Genomic DNA, 8539 nt, shown 5'->3' on the forward strand with positions numbered 1-8539 from the left:
GCAAATTAGGCATGGCTGATCTTATGTTTGTAGAGATCACAGATTAATAGAAGAGATAGGCTGTTCCAAGATGGCGAGGTAAAATCTATCTGGGAAATGAGGACAAGATACTGACGGAGTGGAGACTAATCCAGCTTGGCGGCTCAGAGAAGACTTCAAGGATAAGATGATACTTGAGTTTTGATTGGCAAGGAGGAATTGGCTAGATAGAAAAGGGGGAGAATGTTCTGGGAAGAAGGTGAACAAGTGCATGAACTTAAAATCTATGATGAGTGTGTAAGGGTGTGTGGGGTGAAGAGGGCAAGAGAAGTGGTGTGAAATGAGGTAGAAACTCAAGCTTGGCCAGGTGTGAAGAGGATTGTGTGCTACAGTGAGGAGTCTGGACTAGGTCCTGAGGACACCAGGAAGCACTGAAGATTTTAAGCAGGGGAGTGAAATGTTCAGATTTTGCGTACTTAAAAGGTCTTTCTGGCATTAATGGCTTGGGAAGGAGCAAGGACACTTGTTAGGTCATTGCAGTAATACGGCGGGGGGTGGGGGGGGCAATTTAGATGACCTGAAGTGTTGCTAGAAACCTAGAGAAGTGAGGGAATAGGAGAGTTAGGAACTTTGAGTGGATAGACCAGGTGCCTTGTGTCTGGTCCCTGGTCCCTGGTCCCTGGAGGGAGGACTGTTGAGACAGCTCCCAAGTTTCTGCTTAAACACAGGTTGGATGATGATATCACTCGTGGAGATTGGTGGGGTGAGGGGGTCTAGGGAAGACTGCCTCATTAAATTCACTTGGAAGGGGGAGAGGAGGATAGAAGATGAGTTCCCTTAGGGTCATGTGGATGGGGGTGGGTCTGGGGAGCCTCTAAGTGCATGTCTCATAGGCAGCTGAACACCCACACTCAGAAGAAATAAGTATTGGAGTGTCACAAGTGTGTGATGGTGGTTGAAACCATGGGTTTGGTTTGTTATATTGCCTTCCCAGAACTGGTGCTTGCAGAGGCACTGAAGAGTCATCTGCACGTGGTACAAATGACTTTTAAAGCCCTAGAAGAATCTCTACGTGGTATTTGAGAGGTTTTACTAGGATATTCACGTGGGGACCATCCTTTTTCACCTTTGTGCTGCCAGAACTCTCCAGAGGGCCCACATGCTTAGTAATGTTGGACGAATGGATGAGTGAAGTCCCCTGGTCCATTGGAAGTTGTAGATGGAGAACCAGCATCACCAGACCCATACCCCTGATTCTGTAGGTTCAAGTTGGGAATTAATGACATTCAGAATTCTCACAATTCCAGACCTTCCAGAGATTCTCAGGTGATTTCTACAATCACCTTGAGGAATTTTCTCATAAAACAGATCCTCAGGCCCCATGTAAAGATATTTTGATTTAGTAGGTCTGAGCTGGAGCCTGGGAATCTGCTTTCAAAACAAGCTCCTGAAGGGTCTCTGATGCTGATGCAATGTGGGCCACATTTGGGGAAAAGCCACTTGTGCTGGATATTCCCCGTATCTCCATCCAGACCTGCTCTTTGTTTTTACTTACTCTAGTCTGTGCCCGATAAGGCTGCCTTCTGTAGCCCGCACCAGCCAGGCTCCTTTGGTCTCTGGCTTCCACTGGGTTCAGTCAATGGAAAGGAAGCAAGAGCAGGAGATGGGTGGGAGAAACGAGGGTGGGCACTGATTTACCAGGCCCCCTGCCCAGCCGTGGTTTGGCAGTGGCTACATCCACAGTTCCTGATGGGTAGCCCTCTCTGCTGGCTAAAGCTTTCCCCAAGTCCTGTATCAGCTCCTTTCCTTTACCCCTGCAGGCCTGGGGTAGTAACGGCCTTCCATCACAGCTAGTCCCTGGGTGCTTTGCTATCTTCATTTCCCCTAACTCTATCCAGATGTCTAAATAATTTGTTTATTACATGCTCTCCAATTACCGCCTTGAGTGTGCCCTCTGCTTCCTGCCAAGACAGGAAAACAAAAACATTGACTGGAAAGGGTCAGGAATTCTGGGCCCAGTTCAGTTCAGTTTAATCCAATTCAGCAAACATTTACTGAGCGAGGTCCTCTGAGCCAGGCTCTGTGCCAGAAGCTGGGGATACAGAAAGTGACTTAGACACTGTACCAACCTGCAGAGGGTTCACAGCCTAACGGGAAGCAGAGCCTCAGAATACAGGGTGATGGTGTGGTAGCTCAGGGTAACATTGGAAGTGCAGGGGAGACATCTATGCTAGGACGGGCAGGCAACAAAGGCTTCCCAGAAAAAGGGGACATGTAGAATTCGGGTGGGCAGGAAAAGAATGAGAGAGGACACTTTAGGCAGAGACAGAATCATGACATGAATGGCTGCCTGGAGGGAGCTTTGTGCCCACTCTGCTGGGAGGTGTGCAACAGGGTTGCCTCAGAGGCTTGAGATGTGGGATGCTCCCCTGGGACAGGTGCTAGTTAGGGTACCCCTGCCAACAGGTGTTCTCTGTGGACTGGGGACCTCCTATTCTTTCCCAACTGCCATGATTTGGGCTCCTCTCCTTTTTTTTTTTTTTTTTAAACAATTTAACGTTTTTTTTATTTTTATTTTTGAGACAGGGAGAGACAGAGCATGAACAGGGGAGGGTCAGAGAGAGGGAGACACAGAATCTGAAACAGGCTCCAGGCTCTGAGCTGTCAGCACAGAGCCCGACGCGGGGCTCGAGCTCACAGACCACAAGATCATGACCTGAGTCGAAGTCAGCCACTCAACCGACTGAGCCACCCAGGCACCCCATGGGCTCCTCTCCTTCTTAAGCAGCTCTACCTCACAGCCTACCCTCAGAGGGTTGTCTAGGAGAAAAGAGGGAGATTGCACGGAGTAAGGGGTGGGGGGTCCATGAGGTTAAGTCAAAAGAAAAACTCTGGCTATTATATACAACAGACCTCCCGTTTGGGACTCCTGATTCCACAAACTATCTCCATTGACTTTAAAGGAAGGTGAGTCTGGCAAACTCTTATTCAGCCTTCAAAAGCCAACCGAGATTTTACTTTCTGCAGGAAGATGTCCTGGAACTCCCTAACCAATGCTTCTTTGTCTTCATCCTAGTCTTTGGTAATTTGCATGATCACCAGCCTGTCTAGCCCACTTGACTACTAGATCCTCAGGCCTGTGGCTTTGACCTATTTGTCTCTTTCTCTCCAGGGCCCAGCACTGGGCCTAGAGCATAATAGAGCACGAGAAAATATTTGCTGAACAGAAGTAACAGGAATTCTTGCTGCATTAGCACAAGTAGTAATGATAATGGTGATATTATCAGCCCTATTTGAGGAATGAAGAACCGGTGGCCCAGGGTAGTGAAGGGGCTTGCTCATCATGTTGGCACGGCCCATAAATGACAGGACAGAACTAGGACTTGAACCCGAATAAGCCTGTTGATTCCATGGGCTAGAGTATACATGGCCGGGCTCTTCACCTGCACAGGCACAGCATGTGGTGGCTGACCAATGCTACTCAACCAGCAGATTGAAAATAAGAGCCATGTTGATGGAGTGATTGCTCCTGACCAGGAATTGTCAGAACACCTCATTTCCGTCAACTCACTTAACCCTGACAACTCACTTAACCCGGCTTCTGGAGGTATGTGTGTGATCGTTGCCTGATTAGAAAGATTAGGATCCAGAGAGGCGGTTAAGCAATGCATCCAGCTCATACGGGGAAGAGGCAGAGCTTGCATTCAAACTCAGACTTATTCCAGAGCCTGTGCTCTGAACCACTGCACTTTCCCCAGGGAAAGCAACACCAACTGCAGATTTAGGAAGAAAGGGAAAGCACTCGTATAGACTGTATTTGTAAGAGGTTTATAAACAGAATTATGCCTCTACATTACAGCAAAAAAAAAAAAAAAAAAAAAAGGAAAAAGAAAAAGAATACTGTTTCTAGAAGCATCCTAAATTATACAAATTGAGAGTTTTAGAAAATTTAGAGCATTGCAGAGTAAATTGCGTGGGCCTGGTGGAATGTGCTTGTTCTGCTACTGAGCAGCTGTGTTATCCTGGGCACATCTCTTTCCCTCTCTGGGTTTCATCTATCTCCTCATCTGCCTTAAGCCTTCCCGAAAAGGCTTTCCTTTCAAATTGCCAAGTACTGGGCAGTTTGCATCAAGTGCAGTCTTTTTGCGCCCTCTCCTGTCCAATTGCAATACTGCTGGTGGTGTGGTTTGAAAGGAGAGGCAGCCCCAATCTAAACAAGGGGTGAGCAGCCAAGGGCACTAAAAGTCCATAACAGGAAGCAAGGGCCAGTCCTGTTCCATCCCTTCAAAGACTTAGAAGTCCTACCCACGCAATTTCAATTGTTTCCCGAAGCCTCCGTACCCACACACGGTGCCACCTGTATTATTTATTACCTGACTCACGTTGTGTGGTGGTTGTTTGTTGACATGTTGATCTCTTTTTTTTTAATTTTTAAAATGTTTTATTTATTTTTGAGAGAGAAGCAGAGCGTAAGCAGGGGAGGGGCAGAAAGAGAAGGAGACACAGTGTCTGAAGCAGGCTCCAGGCTCTGAGCTGTCAGCACAGAGCCAGACGCAGCGCTCATGAACAGTGAGATTGTGACCTGAGCCGAAGTTGGATGCCCAACCTACTGAGCCACCCAGGTGCCTGACATGTTGGTATTTTTAAGCACAATGCCTGGTGTTACTCGCTTTTATATTCTCTTCCTGCCCCTTTGGGAGAGCATGTGGCACAAAGGCCCTCAGCTCAGTCATACTGAAGGGAAGACAAATGGAGAGAAGAATGAATGAACTGACAAGAGGCAGCCTTCTGCAGAAAGGTTGAGCATGAGTGGGGGAAGTTCTGAGTTTGGAACCAGTGAACCCCAGGACTTTGCCACGCCTTCCTCTCTGCCTGGAACACAATCACTTCCCTTGTGCAGCTTCTTCTGGATCATACCTCTTTCCTTCCAGTAATGATTTCCTTTGGGAACTCTCCTCTGATTCTCGCTGATCTGCGTGAGATCTGCTTTCTATTTGTTCCCACGGTATCCCAAGCTTTTCCTACCAAAACACCTACCAAACCATTTCCAACTCTAATTTGCTTGTTTTCCCCACTGGACTTGTGCTCCCATGAAAGCAGGGACTGTGTCTATCTTGTTCATCCTTACATCACTAGTATTTAAAAACGTCCCTGTCTGTGCTCATCCTTGGAGCTTAAATATTGTTTTTTGAGTAAATACTACGTGAAAATAACATGAATGGGCTGAAGGAATCTAAGAAAGAAATGGAAATCCTAGAAGGGACTCAGCGAGTGTCTAATCTCATCCTTCTATTGTACAGATGGGGAAATGGAGGCTCGGAGAGGTCCTACAGGCTGTCAGAGGCAGAGCTGGAGTTAGAGGGTTCTGATTTGGATTGTCTGGGCTTTCTTTGCTGTCTGGTTTATCTAAGGAATAAAGGAGGCTAAGTTCTTAGGACCGGCAGTGTTAACATCACCTGGGATTTGTTGGGCTCTCAGGCCCTGCCCAAGATGCACTGAATCAGGATCTTCCCTGTAACAAGATCTCAGGTGTTTTGTAGACACGTGAAGTCTGAGAAGTGCCGATTTCAGTGAGCAAGGGGACAGCTAGCCTGGCCTAAACGTCATCCCAGTTTGTGCAGGAAAGCCAGCTTGTGAAATGGAAAAGAAAACCCAGCCAGGGGCGCTTGGGTGGCTCATTCTGTTAAGCGTTGGAATCTTGGCTTCTGCTCAGGTCATGATCTCGTGTTTTGTGGGTCCGAGCCCCCCATCGGGCTCCATGCTGTCAGCGTGGAGCCTGCTTGAGCTTCTCTCTCTCCCCTCTCTCTGCCCCTCCCCAGCACATGGGCATGTGCTCTCTCTCTCTCTCTTAAAATAAATTTTAAAATTAAAAAAAGAAAGACAACCTAGCCAAAATATTGTGGCATTCAGTGTATGCAGTAGATAAACGACCGGAAGTGCATGTACCCTCACCTTCCAAAGTTCCAGACAGTTTGGAAGTCCAGGACTGGCCTGTTGGAGGACAATGGTTCAAGGTCAGGTGAGGTGACTAAAGGGAAACTCCCAGAAGTGCAGCTGACTAACAAGCCTCTGCTGCAGATTTCCAGCCTTTGTAGTTCTCGAATTAAAAAAAAAAAATTTCCAAATGCATATTCATTTACGCAAAGAATTCTAACCATGCTGCTTGAAGTGGTGGTGAAAATCCTCATACCCTGCCAGTGACACTGTCGACTGGTGCAGCCTGTTTGGTAAACACTACAACCATATGTAGCAAGAACTATAATATAGTTTATCCCTTTGGACCAAGTAATGCCATTCACAGGAAGTAATCCTGGGAGATAGTTCAACAGAAGTGAAAAGCTATACGCATGAAGATTTTACTACAGCTGAAAGCGGAAAGTATGAAATGAAAAGGGGATAGTTGAGCAAATTATGATATGGTATCTTCCCCAAAACAATTTAAAATTCATTATAGTATAATTAATGTCCCACCTCATCGGCTTGGGGTACACTGCTAATTAAGAGCATGGTCTCTGGGTTTTCGGTTCTGACTCTAGCCCTTCCTGTATGACCTTGGGCAAGTTTACGTAACTGCTCTATGCCTCAGTTTCCTCAACTGTAAAACGGGGATAATAACAATACTTTCTTCATAGGATTGTTGTGAGGAGTAAACAATTAAGTTAACTAAAATGCCTGGAATAGTCTTCTCTGTAGATTTATATTATTAGTTTTAACAAATTAAATGGCCTGGTGCTCCCACCCCACCCACCTGACATAAGAATGCTTTTCTTCCCTTCTCAGGGCCTGCTCTCCTTTGATAAGTCCGAGACTCCCAGGGATGTTTCCTCCATCCTCCTTGGAGTCAGTCTGGTTTTCCAGCCTCAAGGAGAGAAAACAAGAGAATTTGCTCAAATGGCTTGTACATGCCATTCTTTATGGCTCTTGTTGATGTCTGATGCTGCCATTGAGACGAGTGATCCAGGGGCCCTCTTGAATTCTCCCTGTCCTAGAATTATGCTCAACCATGGTAACTCAATCCTATATAGGCCTGGGATCCCAGCTCTTTATACACGTACACACACTCACACACTCACACACACACACACACTCACACACACACACACACACACACACACACAGCCACTGCCACAACTCATTCTCCATGGTGCCTGAGTCATTGTTGCTGAGGGTGAATGAGATCCCTTCCTTTATCTCCCAAGCCCTTGGTCTATTCACATTTATCTCCCTAGAATATCATTCCACTCAGTGGGTAACTTCAGTTGTTCCAATGGTAATAACAGCTACCATTAATTGAAAGCCAAGTGTTCTGCTATTGTGTCTTCACAAACATCAATCCTCAGAATGAACCTATGAGGCAGGTACTGTTATTCTTACTTCCCAGCTGGAGTCTATGAGGTTCAAGTATGTTAAGGGGTTTGCTGGAGATCCACAGCTTGCAAGTAAAACAATCTTAAATTTTAACCCAGTTTTGTCTAATTTCAAAACCCACACTCAGAACCGCTACCCTACACGGCCTCTCTAGGAAGGGATATAAACGAGAAGTTCATAATAAATGGTAAATAAAGAAGTACAATCGTAATGAATAGAATTGTGCAAAAATGTCTGCATGTCAAGAGTATTTGCTGTGCAAGACAGGGTTGTGTATGTTTTTTCTCCTCTTAAATAATTTCCTCTAGTGACAGTTATACGGTTTTTACAGTTAAAAGAAGCTGTCCTCCACCTGTAAAGATGACTGCCTTTAGCCTCATAGTTCTTAGCCTTGGTTGCACATGAGAATCCCCTCGAGGGTCTATTTGAAAAGATACACAGTGTCCGGAGTCCATTGCAGATGAAGCATGTCAGACTCTCTGGGGGCTGAGTCCAGGCAGCAGTATTCTAAGAGCTGATTTTAGTGTGCAAGCAGGATTCAGGAACAACTTTATGGAGAAGCTTCACCTCCCACTGTTCTTCTTCTGGAGAATCTAGCTTCCTTGTGTCCTGTAACTCCATGCTACTTGACGCAAGCTTTTCTTTCTTTGCCCAGGAAGGGGCTAGTAATATGACTTATTTCCCAATCTTCTGTTCAGAGAGGCACTGAGAAGACTTTTTTGGCTGATAGAAATATTCTACATCTTGATTATGGTTATATGACTGTATACATTTGCCAAAACTCACTGAAAAAAGGTGAATTTTATTTTATGTAAACTATACTTTATTAAGCCATTAAAATTTTTTTAATGCGTATTTATTTTTGAGAGAGAGAGAGAGAGACATAGTGTGAGTGGGGGAGGGGCAGAAAGAGAGAGAGACACAGAATCCGAAGCAGGCTCCAGGCTCCTAGCTGTCAGCACAGAGCCTGATGTGGGGCTCGAACCCATGAACCATGAGATCATGACCTGAGCTGAAGTCAGATGGTAAACCAATTGAGCCACCCAGGTGCCCCTTTATTAAGCCATTTTTTAAAAAAGTATGAATTTTGGAAATTTGGAAACATTCACAGATTGTATGTTTAAATATAAGGAAATCTAATATAATCTATAAGGATTAAATAAGTAAATTGGCAAGGGAGCTGAATACAAGG

Source organism: Panthera tigris, chromosome D4, assembly GCF_018350195.1.
Source record: "Panthera tigris isolate Pti1 chromosome D4, P.tigris_Pti1_mat1.1, whole genome shotgun sequence".
NCBI lineage: Eukaryota > Metazoa > Chordata > Mammalia > Carnivora > Felidae > Panthera > Panthera tigris.